The following is a 20146-nucleotide window of genomic DNA, read 5'->3' as shown; positions in this document are numbered from 1 at the left end:
CTTTCTATTATGTTAATGGTGGCCATGTTGTTTCTATCATATTCCTGTCTGGGTCTTCTGTCATTTGGTGGTGGATTATATATGACTACTACTATAATTTTTTTCCCTCCATTTGTTACGGTACCTGCTATGTAGTCACTGAAATCTTCACAGCCCTGAATATCCATCTCCTCAAAATCCCAGCCTTTTCTTACCAGCAGAGCTACGCCACCGCCACCTCTTCCTTCCCTCTCTTTCCTCATAACATAATAGTCCTGTGGGAACATTGCATTTGTTATCGTTTTTGTTAGCTTTGTTTCTGTGAGGGCTATTATGTCTGAGTTTTCCTCTAGTACCCGTTCTCCAAGCTCATTTGCTTTATTTGTAATTCCATCTATGTTAGTGTATATTGCCTTGAGACTCACTTTCTTTTGTCCCTTCTCAAATCGCCTCCTTGGTGAGTGTTCTGCTGGTGGGGGGAAGCTGTTCCATGGGTGTGAGGTCCTGTGAGGTGGATAACAGGGTCTCAGAGGATACTGGGATGAGGGGCGGGGGATCCTGTGAAAGGGGAGGGACAGGGAGGGTATGGGGTGAGAGGGGAGGGAGGACAGGAAAGAAAGGGGGGAGGGAGGACAGGAAGGAAAGGGGGGGAGGGAGTACTCGGCGGGAGGAGGGGAGGGGGTAGAAAGGTAGGGATTGGGTGTGGGGGGAGGGAGATTTGGCTGAACATTTGAGTGGGGGCAGGGAGAGTTCGGGTAGGGGGGATTTCTATGCAGAGGAGGGTGTCGGGGTTGTCCTTCCCTCTGGTGTTACTGGGTAGCTGGTTGTGGGATCCCCCTCGCCTCTGGGGGTGTTGTGTTGGGAGCTGTGACTTCCTGGTTTTCCCCTCTCGACCTGCGCCTCTTCCTTGCTTCTGCTGCCACGGCTCTCTCCTCCCGTGTCATGTCTCTGGAGGAATACATTTTTTAATTTTCCCACGTTTTTCAGTGAGCTCTTCCTTGATAGAATCTTCTCCTTTGTGCTGTCGTATGTATGTATGTATGTATGAGAGCTTGTACATGTGTATACAACATTAATAATTTTGTAACTAGCGTCAAAATTGTTATTTGCTTAGCTAAACGAACTAGAGGGTTCAGTACCTGAACCGATTATGTGCCTCTGTAATCCTTTACACCTTTAATCCTTTAAGGGTATTTTAACCACTTCCCCGCCTTGGCCTTGGCTTCCCCGCCTTAGCCTTGGCTATCACTTCCTTTTGTCCGGCCGTGATGGTCAAGCGGATTAAGGCGCCCTGTAGTTACCAGTTGTGTTGCTCCTGGGAGTATGGGTTCGAGTCACTTCTGGGGTGTGAGTTTTCAGTCGCATATAGTCCTGGGGACCATTCAGGCTTGTTCGCATTTGTGTTCCTCACGTGTGCCCCAAAGAATGAGGTGATTTGGTGAAATGCTATGCCCAAGATTACCATCCGAGTTGCTGGCGGGGAAGTGGTTCAAATAGCCTTGGCTATCACTTCCTTTTGTCCGGCCATGATGGTCAAGCGGATTAAGGCGCCCTGTAGTTACCAGTTGCGTTGCTCCTGGGAGTATGGGTTCGAGTCACTTCTGGGGTGTGAGTTTTCAGTCATATATATATATATATATATATATATATATATATATATATATATATATATATATATATATATATATATATATATATATATTATTATGACCGAAAAAGTAAGATTAATAATTCTAACACAAATTTTATATATATATATATATATATATATATATATATATATATACCTATATATTTTTAATTATGACCGAAAAAGTAAGATTAATCTTACTTTTTCGGTCATATTTAATAATATATGTATATATATATATATATATATATATATATATATATATATATATATATATATATATATATATATATATATATATATATATATATATATATATATATATATATATATATATACAAAGCCAGTGTACAATTCAATTTCTTTCTTTATTATGCACCCCATACCCATCCCGTGGGCGGTGGTGTAAAGGATTACAGAGGCACATAATCGGTTCAGGTACTGAACCCTCTAGTTCGTTTAGCTAAGCAAATAACAATTTTGACGCTAGTTACAAAATTATTAATGTTGTATACACATGTACAAGCTCTCATACATACATACATACATACGACAGCACAAAGGAGAAGATTCTATCAAGGAAGAGCTCACTGAAAAACGTGGGAAAATTAAAAAATGTATTCCTCCAGAGACATGACACGGGAGGAGAGAGCCGTGGCAGCAGAAGCAAGGAAGAGGCGCAGGTCGAGAGGGGAAAACCAGGAAGTCACAGCTCCCAACACAACACCCCCAGAGGCGAGGGGGATCCCACAACCAGCTACCCAGTAACACCAGAGGGAAGGACAACCCCGACACCCTCCTCTGCATAGAAATCCCCCCTACCCGAACTCTCCCTGCCCCCACTCAAATGTTCAGCCAAATCTCCCTCCCCCCACACCCAATCCCTACCTTTCTACCCCCTCCCCTCCTCCCGCCGAGTACTCCCTCCCCCCCTTTCCTTCCTGTCCTCCCTCCCCCCTTTCTTTCCTGTCCTCCCTCCCCTCTCACCCCATACCCTCCCTGTCCCTCCCCTTTCACAGGATCCCCCGCCCCTCATCCCAGTATCCTCTGAGACCCTGTTATCCACCTCACAGGACCTCACACCCATGGAACAGCTTCCCCCCACCAGCAGAACACTCACCAAGGAGGCGATTTGAGAAGGGACAAAAGAAAGTGAGTCTCAAGGCAATATACACTAACATAGATGGAATTACAAATAAAGCAAATGAGCTTGGAGAACGGGTACTAGAGGAAAACTCAGACATAATAGCCCTCACAGAAACAAAGCTAACAAAAACGATAACAAATGCAATGTTCCCACAGGACTATTATGTTATGAGGAAAGAGAGGGAAGGAAGAGGTGGCGGTGGCGTAGCTCTGCTGGTAAGAAAAGGCTGGGATTTTGAGGAGATGGATATTCAGGGCTGTGAAGATTTCAGTGACTACATAGCAGGTACCGTAACAAATGGAGGGAAAAAAATTATAGTAGTAGTCATATATAATCCACCACCAAATGACAGAAGACCCAGACAGGAATATGATAGAAACAACATGGCCACCATTAACATAATAGAAAGAGCAGCTTCTGTTGCTAGCAGGAATGGATCTGGACTACTAATTATGGGAGACTTCAACCATGGGAAGATAGATTGGGAGAACAGAGACCCGCATAGATGACCAGAAACATGGAGAGCTAAGCTGCTGGACGTGGCAACAAGAAACTTTCTAAGCCAGCACATCAAGGAACCAACAAGAATGAGAGGAGAAGATGAACCAGCAATGCTTGATTTGATATTTACCCTAAATGAGTGGGATATAAGGGAAGTTAAGATGGAAGCGCCCTTGGGAATGAGTGACCACAGTGTATTGAACTTTGAGTACCTGGTAGAGCTAGGAATTATCGCCCCCAAAAAAGAACTAGGATTCAAAAGGCTGGCATACCGAAAGGGAAATTATGAACAGATGAGAAGTTTCCTAAGTGAAATACCTTGGGACACAGACCTCAGAGATAAGTCTGTACAGGGTATGATGGACTATGTTTCCTAAAAGTGTCAGGAGGCAGTAAAGAGGTTCATCCCGGCTCAAAGGGAAAAATCCGTGAAGCAACAAAAGAATCCATGGTATAATAGGGCATGTATGGAAGCGAAGAAACTGAACAAAAGGGCATGGAGGAACTTCCGGAATAACAGAACACCAGAAAGCAGAGAGAGATACCATAGAACCAGGAATGAGTATGTCAGGGTGAGGAGAGAAGCAAAGAAAAGTTTTGAAAATGATATAGCAAACAAAGCCAAGACCGAACCAAAGCTACTCCACAGTCACATCAGAAGGAAAACAACAGTGAAAGAACAGGTATTGAAACTTAGAACAGGCGAGGACAGGTATACAGAGAATGACAAAGAGGTGTGTGAAGAACTCAACAAGAGGTTCCAGGAGGTCTTCACAATAGAACAAGGTGAAGTCACTGTGCTAGGAGAAAGGGAGGTAAACCAGGCGGCCTTGGAAGAGTTCGAAATTACGAGAGAGGAGGTCAAGAGACACCTGCTGGATCTGGATGTTAGAAAGGCTGTTGGTCCAGACGGGATCTCACCATGGATACTGAAAGAGTGTGCAGAGGCACTTTGCTTGCCACTCTCCATAGTGTATAGTAAGTCACTGGAGATGGGAGACCTACCAGAAATATGGAAGACGGCGAATGTGGTCCCAATATACAAAAAGGGCGACAGGCAAGAGGCACTGAACTACAGGCCAGTGTCCTTGACTTGTATACCATGCAAGGTGATGGAGAAGATCGTGAGAAAAAACCTGGTAACAGATCTGGAGAGAAGGGACTTCGTGACAAATCGCCAACATGGGTTCACGGAGGGTAAATCTTGCCTTACAGGCTTGATAGAATTCTACGATCAGGTGACAAAGATTAAGCAAGAAAGAGAGGGCTGGGTGGACTGCATTTTCTTGGATTGTCAGAAAGCCTTTGATACAGTACCGCATAAGAGGCTGGTACATAAGCTGGAGAGACAGGCAGGTGTAGCTGGTAAGGTGCTCCAGTGGATAAGGGAGTACCTAAGCAATAGGAAGCAGAGAGTTACGTTGAGGGGTGAGACCTCCGATTAGCGTGAAGTCACCAGTGGAGTCCCACAGGGCTCTGTACGCGGTCCTATCTTGTTTCTGATATATGTAAATGATCTCCCGGAGGGTATCGATTCATTTCTCTCAATGTTTGCGGACGATGCCAAAATTATGAGAAGGATTAAAATAGAAGAGGACTGTTTGAGGCTTCAAGAAGACCTAGACAAGCTGATGGAATGGTCGAACAAATGGTTGTTAGAGTTTAACCCAACCAAATGTAATGTAATGAAGATAGGTGTAGGGAGCAGGAGGCCAGATACAAGGTATCATCTGGGAGAGAAAATTCTTCAGGAGTCAGAGAAAGAAAAATACTTGGGGGTTGATATCACGCCAGACCTGTCTCCTGCAGCACATATCAAGAGGATAACATCAGTGGCATATGCCAGGCTGGCCAACATACGAACGGCATTCAGAAACTTGTGTAAAGAATCATTCAGAACTTTGTATACCACATATGTCAGGCCAATCCTGGAGTATGCAGCCCCAGCATGGAGTCCATATCTAGTCAAGGATAAGACTAAACTGGAAAAGGTTCAAAGGTTTGCCACCAGACTAGTACCCGAGCTGAGAGGTATGAGTTACGAGGAGAGACTACGGGAATTAAACCTCACTTCGCTGGAAGACAGAAGAGTTAGGGGGGACATGATCACCACATTCAAGATTCTGAAGGGAATTGATAGGGTAGATAAAGACAGGCTATTTAATACAAGGGGCACATGCACAAGGGGACACAGGTGGAAACTGAGTGCCCAAATGAGCCACAGAGATATTAGAAAGAACTTTTTTAGTGTCAGAGTGGTTGACAAATGGAATGCATTAGGAAGTGATGTGGTGGAGGCTGACTCCATACACAGTTTCAAGCGTAGATATGATAGAGCCCAATAGGCTCAGGAATCTGTACACCTGTTGATTGACGGTTGAGAGGCGGGACCAAAGAGCCAGAGCTCAACCCCCACAAACACAACTAGGTGAGTACATGGAAATTCCGGGCTGTGACGGATTCAGAGACTACATAACAGGAACTATAACAATGGGTGGACCTAAGATAATAGTGGCAGTCATTTACAACCCTCCCCTAAATGACAGAAGACCTAGACAGGAGTTTGATAGGAACAACATGGCAACCATTAATATAATAGAGAGAGCAGCTTCAGTTGCCTGCAGGAATGGCTCAAGACTCTTAATCATGGGCGATTTCAACCATGGAAAGATAGACTGGGAGAATGGGGACCCACATGGTGGTGCAGATACGTGGAGAGCTAAACTCTTGGAAGTGGAAACAAGGAATTTTCTGAGCCAGCATGTCAAGGAACCCACAAGAGTGAGAGGGAATGATGAACCAGCTAGACTCGACTTGATATTCATCCTGAATGAGTCAGAAATAAGGGAAGTCAAAGTTGAAGCCCCCATAGGAATGAGTGACCACAGTGTACTGATATTTGAGTACTTGGTGGAGGTAGAGATAACCTATCCAAGGATGGGATCAGAGGGAAAAAAACTGAATTACCGAAGAGGAAAATATGACGAGATGAGGAATTTCCTCAGGGGGAATACCATGGGAAACAGAACTTAGAGACAAGAATGTGCAGGTCATGATGGAATTTGTCACTCAGAAATGCCAGGAAGCTGCAGACAGGTTTATCCCTGTCCAAAAGGAGAAAAACTAAAAACAACAGAAAAACCCATGGTTCAACCAGGAATGCAAGGTAGCGAAACAACTGAGTAAAAGATCATGGAGAAACTACAGAAATATCAGAACACCAGAGAGCAGGGAGAGATACCAGAGGGCCAGAAATGAGTACCTCAGAGTGAGGAGGAAAGCAAAGGGACAGTTTGAAAATGACAGCGTGAGTAAAGCCAAGACCCAACCAAAGCTGCTCCACAGCCACATCAGGAGGAAAACAGCAGTGAAGGAACAAGTGATGAAGCTGCGAAAAGGGGATAACAGATACACAGAGAATGACAAGGAGGTGTGTGAAGAACTCAACAAGAGATTCCAGGAGGTCTTCACAATAAAACAATTACCCAACTATACCCAAGACTATACCCAAACCTCTAAGAACCAAGAAGAGATGTTACAAAAGTTAGAGAACCATTTTAACTCCCTACAACAGCAACACACTGCAACCCAAGACGAATCAGACCAGCTTAAGCTCCTTGATTCTGTCATCATCTCATCACAGGATTTTCCCCATGAAACTGACAGAGAAGACTGTACTGCCATCGTGATCCAGGAATTGCGTACTAAGTTGAATTATTCAATCGAAGCAAGTGACATTAAGTCAGCTTATAGAGTGGGTACGAAATCATCTAGTACAAATAACAGGAAGATTCGTGTGAAATTAGATAGCTGCTCCCGCAAGTCAGACCTTATCACTGCTGCAGTCGCTTGGAAATCCAATGTTTATGTGAACGAATGTCTAACCAGATTCAGACAAAATCTCTTATTTAAACTACGTGGAATCTGCAAAAGATCTCCTGCTATTAAACATTGTTTTGTGCGCGATAGTAAAATAATAGCTAGGAAGACTGACTCTGGAAAAACTTATGTCATAACCACTGAAGCACACCTCACTTCTTTCCTGGATGACTGTGGGATAACAGCTGAATAACAGCTGAATAACCAGAACATAATTTGTAGTCTCACATACTACCAAAGTGTACTTAAGCTCTGCCTTTCCTTTCCAACGATTTTTCAATTTTATTTTTATTTTTTGTTTGTCATCTTTGTTGTTGAAGTTGCTTGTATCTGGAAAACCTTTCCAGATATCCTAAAAAAAGCGAGAGTAACCCCTGTCCATAAATGTGGTGATCCCACAGATGTTAACAACTACAGACCTATATCAATCCTGCCTAACTTATCAAAATTTTTTGAAAAACTAATCTACAAGCAGCTTTACTCTTATCTAGCCAAACTCAATATACTTAGCTCTTGCCAATATGGCTTCAGACCCAAAAAAAGCACTAACGATGCACTTATTAGTATGATTAACTTGATTCATGCAGCTCTTGATAAAAATTAGTTCCCTGTTGGGTTATTTGTGGACCTGCGTAAGGCTTTTGACACTGTCAACCACCAAAACCTTCTTCTTAAATTACATCATTATGGAGACAGAGGACACTCCCTACAATACCTCAAATCCTACCTTACTGACAGGCTCCAGTATGTTTCTGTGAATAATTCAATTTCTCCCACCCTACCCATCAACATTGGTGTTCCTCAGGGCAGCATACTTGGCCCTCTCCTCTTTCTCATCTACATTAATGACCTTCCAAATGCCTGCCAACACCTCAAACCAGTTCTATTTGCTGACGACACAACCTTCATTTACTCCAGTCCTGACTTCTTTACTCTAAATGCCACAGTAAATACTGAGCTAAATAAAGTCCATCTTTGGCTAACTGCCAACAAACTCACCCTTAACATTGACAAAACTTTCTATATTCTGTTTGGCAATAAATCCTCTAATCAAATAAATCTCAAAATAAACAATACCCAAATTTGTAACAAATTAGATGGCAAATTCCTTGGCATTCTCATTGACCACAAGCTGAATTTCCAGGGACACATTCTAAATATATCAAAAAAAGTTTCAAAAACTGTTGGCATTCTTTCTAAGATCAGATATTATGTACCCCGCCCTGCCCTGGTGACTCTCTATTACTCCCTCATCTATCCATATCTCAACTATGGTATTTGTGCTTGGGGTTCTACTACCCAAAATCATTTACGTCCTCTAATTACTCAACACAAAGCTGCTATTAGGACAATATCCAACTCTAGCCCCAGACATCACTCGGTACCCCTACTCAAATATCTGAATATGTTAGATATTAAGTCACTGCACATTCTCTCATGTGTATTATACATATATAAAACGCTGAACTGCAATGCCAATCCTGACCTCAAAAGATTCATTGAAGGTTGTAACAGAACCCATGAGCACCATACCAGAAATAAATACAGTTTTGATATTCCTAGAGTACGACTTAATCAAACTAGAAATGCTCTTCAAATCAAGGGACCCAGAATGTGGAATGACCTTCCCAACCATGTTAAAGACTGTACCTCTCTCAACCAGTTTAAGATAAAAACGAAGCTATACCTAATAAATTCCCAGTAACCTACCTTACCCCTCTGTTGTCAACCCATGTCTGTTTTTTTTTTAAACAACGCTGTTTGAATGTAATTGTCTGTAATAATTTGTAATTGTATTTGTGCTGCTTTTTCAGCCATGTTCCTCCCTCTTTTACCTCTATTTTTATTTGTTCTCAACACATTTTATTCTTTATACCCATTAGTATTAAGCTTTAGTCATTAATGTTTTTCCTGCCCGAAACGCTTTGCGTAACAGTGGCTTTAGGCATTGTATGTACTAGCTCTATCTATTAACCCAACAAACTTTGTAAAATCTCTTGTATGTATGTACCTTACCTAAATAAACATTTATTTATTTATTATTTTATTTGTGCTTTAATATACCTACAATTTTCTCTCATCTTTTATTTTTTTCTTGCTTTGTAACTGTTATCATTTTTTATAAATTTTGCAAGTATTTACCTACTTAAAATTGTCTTAGATTAAGGACCTGGCCGAAACGCTGCGCGTACTAGTGGCTTTACAAGAATGTAATTACTATGCTATGTATCCTCAATCCCAATGTACCTTCTGTATATATATAAATAAATAAATAAATGTATTATACAAGTATCTAAACTGTAATTACATTAAATTGAGTTTTAGTTTACTTACAGTAAATAAATTTTCTTCTTTTATTAGTGTCCCTGGCTCAAAAAAAGAAGGCAGTAGAAGATGTGGAGCTTGAGAAGAGATCCAGAGAGGAGCAACAACATACCATTCAAGAAATGCTGCATTATCTCACATATTACAAGAAGAAGAGAGAGATTTTAACCGAACATACTAAAGAGTTATGGAGAATTTTCCCTTCATATCTAAGCAAGGTAAGCTAACAGCCTAAATTAAATGTGTGTTACAATTCAGTTCTTCATAAACATTTATCCAGCAGAACTTTAGACTTATATATACTAATTTTATACTTTATATCTTACTATTTATGGCTTTGACAGGTAGACAATTCCATGGTTTTAATATACTGGTGTCTTTTACATATGAACTTTTATCAAAAATTTTCATTATTTATATATTCAAATTTCTTTAGTATTTTCAGACAAATTTGTAAATGTCTTAAATCCCATTAAATATTGTATATATTAGAGGATCCTAACAAGTACACTATTGAAGAGAAGCACTTATCACCCAACAATAATAGTGGAATCCTGGCTCTTTTGAAGCAAGGGCAAAAGTTGTGTACTGATAAGCTGATTACTACTGGCCTCCATTGTCTTGTCTGCACTTTGTTTCCCATCAATCATATCACTCATTCTTACAGGTGTGAGACAGAGAGGGACAAGATCATCCAAGAGGAACAACACCTGAAGGCTGATCCACACCTGAAGGTAGCACCACACCTGAAGGCAGCACCACACCTGAAGGCAGCACCACACCTGAAGGCTGATCCACACCTGAAGGCAACACCACACCTGAAGGCAGCACCACACCTGAAGGCAGCACCACACCTGAAGGCAGCACCACACCTGAAGGCAGCACCACACCTGAAGGCAGCACCATTTGCCAGCAACATTTGGCTGCTTTAATTAATAATTAATTAATTCTCTCCACAAACAGGACCAAAACTTGCTCCAAGCAGAATCACAGTTTCGGGCGATCGAGCGGCAACACGGAAAAGTGTATACTCTTTTCACTGTGCTGACCTTAATTTTCGATGTACATATTTCATTTTTGTACCAATGTGTTCGCAATAGAATGTTCTTGAAGAACATATGTATAAAATGTCACCAAACTGTGATTTAAACCACTACCAATAAAGAAACTAAGTGGATCACTAGCCGTGAGCTGCAAACAGCGACGAGATGTTTCCATTCTTTTCAGGGTTGTCAACTCCACACTTGTCCTACAGCGTTAAATTTGGCATCTTTGAGATCGCAATAAAATTCCCTACACGGACATATGCATATAAATGTAGAATCATGATCGCGGTCTACCCGCAGGAGTGTGGGAAGTGGGCGAAGTGTTACCTGTTACCATACCTCGGCGATCTACAATAGTTTCACCACGAAGATATAAGCCAATGCCGGTCTCCCAAATAGACTATGTGGCTATTAGAGAAAACATAAATTTTATGGTAAACATGTTCATACTATCCCCAAGTCGATCGGATAAGAATTGAATTTTATAGAAATATTTGTTCGTCGGACAAAAAAATATGTCTACTCGGGCAGTTTCAAGTGACCCCCGGCGGACACGATCTTGTGTCCACGGGGGGAGTAAAGTGTTTATTAATAAAAACAAAATCGCTTTCATTGCTTCACTCATCCTGACCAAAAAAAAAGACATTTTAACCATTTATTTATTAATTTATTTCAGTAAAATGCTTTTCTATGTTTAGTGTGAGTTTGTTGGTTGACATCCACAAGTGGATTTTTTTTAAGCATGTAAGAGACATTAGGAAGATCATTTATTTTTTTTTTTAATTTTTATTTATTTAAATAAATAATAAATAAATAAATAAATGTTTATTTAGGTAAGGTACATACATATTGGATTTTTTTTTTTTTTACAAAGATTGGTTGACTTATTGATAGAGCTAGTACATACAATGCCTAAAGCCACTATTACGCAAAGCGTTTCGGGCAGGAAAAACATTAATGACTAAAGCTTAATACTAATTGAGCATAAAGAGTAAAATGAAAACAAGAAATGAAAACATAGCTGAAAAAGCAGCACAAATACAATTCTGTCGACAAACAGCGCTCTTTAAAAAAAAAACCAGACATTGGTTGACAATAGAAGGGTAAGGTAGGTTACAGGGAATTTATTAGGTATAGCTTCTTAAAATTTATTTTAAGAAGTTTATTTATTCTAATAAAATGTATTTATTTATATACAAGAAGGTACATTGGGTTCGTGAGAATACATAGCATAGTACAGTAATTACACTCTTGTAAAGCCACTAGTACGCACAGCGTTTCGGGCAGGTCCTTAATCTAACAGATAATTTTAAGTAGGTAAATTCTAGAAGAATTAATAAAATTATAACAAATACATTGCAAGAAAAAAATGAGATGAGAGAGATTAGTAAGTATATTTAAGCACATTGGTATATTAAAGCTCTGATTGATTACATTGACAGTTTGATTGGTAATATAAACAAGATTAATAGACAGCAGATTGACAGTACATATAAGAAGACAGCAATGATCACAATGATAAAGATGTTCAGATTGGGTACATAAAAATTGGGAGATTGGGTAGCAATAGACACAGTGCAATTTTAAAGCAAAATGTAAAAAACTATGCAAATGAAATTAGGTACTTTTTAGTATTGTTTTTGAATGACGTAAAAGTTGGACAGCTTTTCAATTCAATAGGGAGTGAGTTCCCTAGACTGGATCGCTTTATTTGCATAGAGTGTTTACACAGATTAGGTTTGACTCTGGGGATATCAAAGAGATATTTTTTCTGGTGTGGTGATTATGGATCCTATTACATCTGTCCAAAGAGAGTTTCAGAACAGGGTTTGCATTTAAAAACAGGGTTTTGTTTATGCAACTGACACAAGAGAATGTGTGGAGTGAGTTTATGTTTAGCATGTTTAGGGATTTAAACACGGGGGCTGAGTGTTGTCTGAAAGCAGAGTTTGTTATTGCTCTTATAGCAGAATTTTGCTGGGTGATGATGGGCTTGAAGTAGTTTGCAGTGGTTGAACCCCATGCACAGATACCATAATTAAGATAGGGATAGATTAGTGCATAAAACAGTGAGAGGAGAGCAGAGTTAGGTATATAATATCTGATTTTCGAGAGTATACCAACTGTTTTAGAGATGTTCTTAGTTAGCTATTGTATGTGGGGGCTGAAGTTGAATCTCTTGTCTGGGTATAGGCCAAGAAACTTTCCATCATTTTTATTACTGATGTTAACATTGTCTATCTGAAGCTGAATTGCATTTGTTGATTTGCTTCCAAATAAGATGCAGTAGTCCTTTTCTATATTTAGTGTGAGTTTGTTGGTTGACATCCATAGGTGTACTTTTTAAATTAATTAAAAGGGTTATAGAGGCACATAATGGGCTCAGGGACTGAACCCCACAATTCATTTAGCTAAGCAAGTTACAATCTTGATGAACTAGTTACAAAATTCAATATAAGTCGTCACATCAACAATGGGTTCGAGATCGACCTCAAGTACAGGTTCTAAATTAAGCAACTGACATATGTGGAGAGCTAGTGTCACAATTTATATGTTTGTCCTGCACACCGCCCCCCATCCAGTGGGAAGCGGTGGATAGGTTACAATCACTTAGTTACTACCTACAGTTAGCAAACTGGGGATAATTCGCTAAAATTTCTGGTAGCAGATCATTTTGAATGAAATATTGACACATCGCTGGAACATTGGTTATAGAATTGTCTCTAAATTCACGTATCTTTTCGCACTCCATCACATAGTGACGGAGGGTGTGCGAATAATTTTGTTGACACAGTTTACATTTGGTCAGGTCTACATCAGCAGATAATGAGAATTCCCAGAGATACTTGTAACCGAGTCTAAGCCGAGCAGTAGTAACATCTAGAAGTCTGCTGATTTTATTGGATGATCCATAGATGTGTGGCTCCTCTTGCATGGTTTTGTACCAAGAGAAACAACAACGACACTTTCCTGCACCGTGGGAGGTTACACCCTTTCCAATTTTAATCCTTCCCTTTCCACCCAAGAAACAAATTAGAGGGCAGCCCAAGCTTCGTCTTGAGGCAAAGATCAATGCCTTAAGCCATATTGATGCTCTGTCCACAGAGCATTCTCTCTCTCAAATCATATACACTGATGGTTCCCTACACCGCACCACGGGTGCAACTGGAAGTGCAGTTGTTCTGACAATGGTCGATGGCTTGTACTTTGAGTGCGGAGTCCGTATAAACAACTGGGCCTCTACCCTTCAGACTGAACTATTTGCCTTGCTTCTTGCACTGAAATGTGTACAAGTCTCCAAACTTGATACATTAATTGTCAGTGACTCCTTATCATCCTTAATTGCTCTCAACTCTTTAACACATAACTGTAACATGCTTGTGTCCGAAGCTAGACACAAATACAACAAAATTATTAAGGATGGTAACAGAGTCCATTTCATGTGGTCTCCATCTCATGTTGGCCTCCGAATGCATGATAGAGCTGATAAGTTAGCCAAAGAATCTGCCTTTAAAGGAGCCGTTGAGTGTAACCTTGGATTGTCAATGAGCAATCTGAGAGCAGCAGTACACCGAGAACTTCAACAAGATCTTGTATATCTGAGGCAAAGTGAAATCGACACCAGTAATTCCATCTATCATCATACTATCATGCAAGAGGAGCGACACATCTATGGTTCATCCAATAAAGTCACACCTTCCCTGATATCCTTAAAAAAACAAGAGTAACGCCAGTCCATTAAGGAGGCAATCCGGCGGACATAAACAATCATAGACCAATATCAAATCTACCCATTCTATCAAAAATATTTGAAAAAAAATTATTTACAAACAGCTCTATTCCTACCTCGTAAAATTCGACATACTCAGCCCCTGCCAGTTTGGCTTCCGGTCCCAAAAGAGCACCAATGATGCAATCATTAGTATCCTTGACGTAATCTACTCAGCCCTTGACAAAAATGAGTTTCCGATTGGACTCTTCATTGACCTAAGAAAAGCCTTTGATACTGTTAATCACAACTACCTCCAGCATTATGGAATCCGAGGCCATGCCCTCGACTACATCCGATCCTATCTTAGTGACAGACACCAATGTGTAACCATCAATGGCACAACTTCTTCCACTCTACCAATTACCGTTGAAGTGCCACGGGGCAGCATCTTAGGACCTCTTCTATTTCTTATATATATCAATGATCTGCCTAATGTCTCTAATATTCTTAAACCTATATTGTTTGCTGATGATACTACCCTTATCTAGTCAGACCCCAACCCACATACACTAAATAATGTTGTGAATAATGAATTAAAAAAAGTCCACTTATGGATGTCAACTAACAAACTAGCATTAAACATACAAAAGACCTACTATATCTTATTTGGAAGCAAATCATCGAATGCAATTCAGCTACAGATAGACAATATTAACATCAGTAATAAAAATGATGGCAAGTTTCTTGGCCTATTCCTAGACAAGAGACTCAACTTCAGCACCCACATTCAACACATAACTAAGAAAGTCTCTAAAACAGTTGGTATACTCTCTAAAATAAGATATTATGTTTCTAACTCTGCTTTTCTCTCACTATATTATGCACTAATCTACCCCTATCTTAATTATGGTATCTGTGCATTGGGGTCTACCAATGCAAACCACCTTAAGCCTATCATCACACAGCAAAAATCTGCTATCAGAATAATAACAAACTCTGCTTTCAGACAATACTCAGCTCCCTTGTTTAAATCCCTAAACTTGCTAAATATTAACTCCCTCCATACATTCTCTTGTGTCAACTACATTTACAAAACCCTGTTCTTAAACGCAAACCATGCTCTGAAACTCTCCCTGGACAGATGTAATAGGACCCATTATCACCACATCAGAAAGAAATATCTCTTTGATATCCCCAGGGTCAAACTTAATGTTTTTTTTTTTTTTTTTTTTTTTTTTTTTTTTTTTTTTTTTTTTTTTTTTTTTAGATATATACAAGAGTTGCTACATTCTTGTACAGCCACTAGTACGCGTAGCGTTTCGGGCAGGTCCCTGGAATACGATCCCCTGCCGCGAAGAATCGTTTTTTCATCCAAGTACACATTTTACTGTTGCGTTAAACAGAGGCTACAGTTAAGGAATTGCGCCCAGTAAATCCTCCCCGGCCAGGATACGAACCCATGACATAGCGCTCGCGGAACGCCAGGTGAGTGTCTTACCACTACACAACGGAGACTGCAAATCTGTGTAAACACTCTATGCAAATTAAGGGACCTAGTCTATGGAACTCACTCCCTAGTAAATTGAAAAGCTGTTAAACTTTTGCCTCATTTAAAAACAAAAACAAAAAGTACCTAATTTCATCTTCGTAGTTTCATACACTGAGCTTTAAATTCGCTCTGTATCTAGTGTTACCCAATCTCCCAATCTTTATGTACTTAATCCAAACAACTTTATCATTGTGCTCATTGCTGTCTTTTTTTATGTGCTAGCCATATGCTGTATTGTGCCTATTAATTTTTGTTAACTATCATTCAAGTTGTCATTGCAATCAATATAGCTACCTATGTACTTTAATATACCTACAATTTTCTCTCATCTTTTATTTTTTTTCTCTCTTGCTATGTAACTGTTATCATTTTTTATAAATTTTGCAAGTATTTACCTACTTAAAAATTTCTTAGATTAAGGACCTGCCCGAAACGCTGCGCGTACTAGTGGCTTTTCAAGATTTTAATTACTATACTATGTATCCTCACAATCCCAATGTAACTTCTTGTATATATATAAATAAATAAATAAATAAATAAATAAAATCAGCAGACTTCTAGATGTTACTACTGCTCGGCTTAGACTCCGTTACAAGTATCTTTGGGAATTCTCATTATCTGCCGATGTAGATCTGACCAAATGTAATCTGTGTCAACAAAACTATTCGCACACCCTCCGTCATTATGTGATGGAGTGCAAAAAGATATGTGAATTCAGAGACAATTCTATAACCAATGTACCAACGAAGTGTCAATATTTCATTCAAAATCAAATCAAATCAAATGTTTATTTAGGTAAGGTACATACATACAAGAGATTTTACAAAGAGTGATGGATTTATAGATAGGGCTAGTACATACAATGCCTAAAGCCACTATTACGCAAAGCGTTTCGGGCATGAAAAACTTAAATGACTAAAGCTTAATACTAATCGAGCATAAAGAATAAAATGAAAACATAGCTGAAAAAGCAGCACAAATACAATTCTGTCGACAAACAGCGCTCTTTAAAAAAACAGACATTGGTTGACAATAGAGGGGTAAGGTAGGTTACAGGGAATTTATTAGGTATAGCTTCGTTTTTATCTTAAACTGGTTGAGAGAGGTACAGTCTTTAACATGGTTGGGAAGGTCATTCCACATTCTGGGTCCCTTGATTTGAAGAGCATTTCTAGTTTGATTAAGTCGTACTCTAGGAATACCAAAACTGTATTTATTTCTGGTGTGGTGCTCATGGGTTCTGTTACAACCTTCAATGAATCTTTTGAGGTCAGGATTGGCATTACAGTTCAGCGTTTTATATATGTATAATACACATGAGAGAATGTGCAGTGATTTAATATCTAACATATTCAGAGATTTGAGTAGGGGTACCGAGTGATGTCTGGGGCTAGAGTTGGATATTGTCCTAATAGCAGCTTTGTGTTGAGTAATTAGAGGACGTAAATGATTTTGGGTAGTAGAACCCCAAGCACAAATACCATAGTTGGGATATGGATAGATGAGAGAGTAATGGAGAGTCACCAGGGCAGGGCGGGGTCGTAATATCTGATCTTAGAAAGAATGCCAACAGTTTTTGAAACTTTTTTTGATATATTTAGAATGTGTCCCTGGAAATTCAGCTTGTGGTCGATGAGAACGCCAAGGTTTTGCCATCTAATTTGTTACAAATTTGGGTATTGTTTATTTTGAGATTTATATGATAAGAGGATTTATTGCCAAACAGAATATAAAACGTTTTGTCAATGTTAAGGGTGAGTTTGTTGGCAGTTAGCCAAAGATGGACTTTCTCTAGCTCAGTATTTACTGTGGCATTTAGAGCAAGGGGGTCAGGACTGGAGTATATGAAGGTTGTGTCGTCAGTAAATAGAATTGGTTTGAGGTGTTGGGAGGCATTTGGAAGGTCATTAATGTAGATGAGAAAGAGGAGAGGGCCAAGTATGCTGCCCTGAGGAACACCAATGTTGATAAGTAGGGTGGGAGAAATTGTATTATTCACAGAAACATACTGGAGCCTGTCAGTAAGATAAGATTTGAGGTATTGCAGGGAGTGTCCTCTGACTCCATAATGATGTAATTTAAGAAGAAGGTTCTGGTGGTTGACAGTGTCAAAAGCCTTACGCAGGTCCACAAATAACCCAACAGGAAACTCCTTTTTATCAAGAGCGACATGAATAGAGTTAATCATACTAATAAGTGCATCGTTAGTGCTATTTTTGGGTCTGAAGCCATATTGACAAGAGCTAAGTATATTGTGTTTGGCTAGAAAAGAGTATAGCTGCTTGTAGAATAGTTTTTTCGAATATTTTTGACAAGTTAGGCAGGATTGATATAGGTCTGTAGTTGTTAACATCTGCGTGATCACCACATTTGTGGACAGGGGTTACTCTTGTTTTTTTTAGAATGTCTGGAAAGGTTTGGAGTTCAAGTGACTTGTTGAAGAGCAATGCAATAGCAGGGGCTAAAGATCTGGAGTTTTTTTTGTAAATTAAAGTTGGTATCTCCTCGAAGGCACTAGACTTGGTTTTAAGGGAAAGGATTATCTCAGTGACATCAGTGGAATTAGTAGGCTTTAGGTACAGAGACTGTGGATAGTTGCCTGTAAGATAGTCCTTAACATCAGTACAGGAAGATGGAATATCATTTGCAAGGGATGACGCAATGGAAGAGAAGAACCTATTGAACTTAATACCAGAATCAGAGGCTGAAAGCTGACCATCGTTATTGGACAGGAGTGTTGGTTTGTTATTTAAAATCTTCTTTGATCCCAATATTTGTGAAATTGTGCTCCAAGTTTTTTTAATGTTGCTCTTTATTTGGGTAAATTTATGTTCATAGTATTTAGTTTTGGCTCGTCTAATTATTTTAGATAGCAATAACTTCATTGTAGGCATAGAAGTGCTTTCTGGCTACTAGGTACGACATATATATATATATATATATATATATATATATATATATATATATATATATATATATATATATATATATATATATATATATGACACAACTCTCCTAAACACGAGAGTCAAGTATACAACTTCAGAACACTTTCCCACCAGGAGACTCGAACCCTAGCCAGCACAGAAGCCTTCCAGCAACTGGCATAACAGGTACGCCTTAACCCTCTCCACCACCTGCTCAGACCCTTAAAAGAGATGGTAATTTCGGAGTATTTAAATACCACAAAGATCACCACCTCCCAAGAGCACTAGAGCAAGTGAGGGGTCATTTAGACGTTAATTTCATCAAGTCCCTGTTAATATGGGAAGACACAGTGTCTATGCTTAAGGCACAACTCTCCTAAACACGAGAGTCAAGTATACAACTTTAGAACACTTTCCCACCAGGAGACTCGAACCCTAGCCAGCACAGAAGCCTTCCAGCAACTGGCATAACAGGTACGCCTTAACCCTCTCCACCACCTGCTCAGACCCTTAAAAGAGATGGTAATTTCGGAGTATTTAAATACCACAAAGATCACCACCTCCCAAGAGCACTAGAGCAAGTGAGGGGTCATTTAGACGTTAATTTCATCAAGTCCCTGTTAATATGGGAAGGACACAGTGTCTATGCTTAAGGCACAACTCTCCTAAACACGAGAGTCAAGTATACAACTTTAGAACACTTTCCCACCAGGAGACTCGAACCCTAGCCAGCACAGAAGCCTTCCAGCAACTGGCATAACAGGTACGCCCTTAACCCTCTCCACCACCTACTCAGACCCTTAAAAGAGATGGTAATTTCGGAGTATTTAAATACCACAAAGATCACCACCTCCCAAGAGCACTAGAGCAAGTGAGGGGTCATTTAGACGTTAATTTCATCAAGTCCCTGTTAATATGGGAAGACACAGTGTCTATGCTTAAGGCACAACTCTCCTAAACACGAGAGTCAAGTATACAACTTTAGAACACTTTCCCACCAGGAGACTCGAACCCTAGCCAGCACAGAAGCCTTCCAGCAACTAGCATAACAGGTACGCCTTAACCCTCTCCACCACCTGCTCAGACCCTTAAAGAGATGGTAATTTCGGAGTATTTAAATACCACAAAGATCACCACCTCCCAAGAGCACTAGAGCAAGTGAGGGGTCATTTAGACGTTAATTTCATCAAGTCCCTGTTAATATGGGATGACACAGTGTCTATGCTTAAGGCACAACTCTCCTAAACACGAGAGTCAAGTATACAACTTTAGAACACTTTCCCACCAGGAGACTCGAACCCTAGCCAGCACAGAAGCCTTCCAGCAACTGGCATAACAGGTACGCCTTAACCCTCTCCACCACCTGCTCAGACCCTTAAAAGAGATGGTAATTTCGGAGTATTTAAATACCACAAAGATCACCACCTCCCAAGAGCACTAGAGCAAGTGAG

This window comes from Procambarus clarkii, unplaced genomic scaffold (assembly GCF_040958095.1).
Source record: "Procambarus clarkii isolate CNS0578487 unplaced genomic scaffold, FALCON_Pclarkii_2.0 HiC_scaffold_180, whole genome shotgun sequence".
NCBI classification, from domain to species: Eukaryota; Metazoa; Arthropoda; class Malacostraca; order Decapoda; family Cambaridae; genus Procambarus; species Procambarus clarkii.
This window is presented reverse-complemented; position numbering follows the sequence as displayed.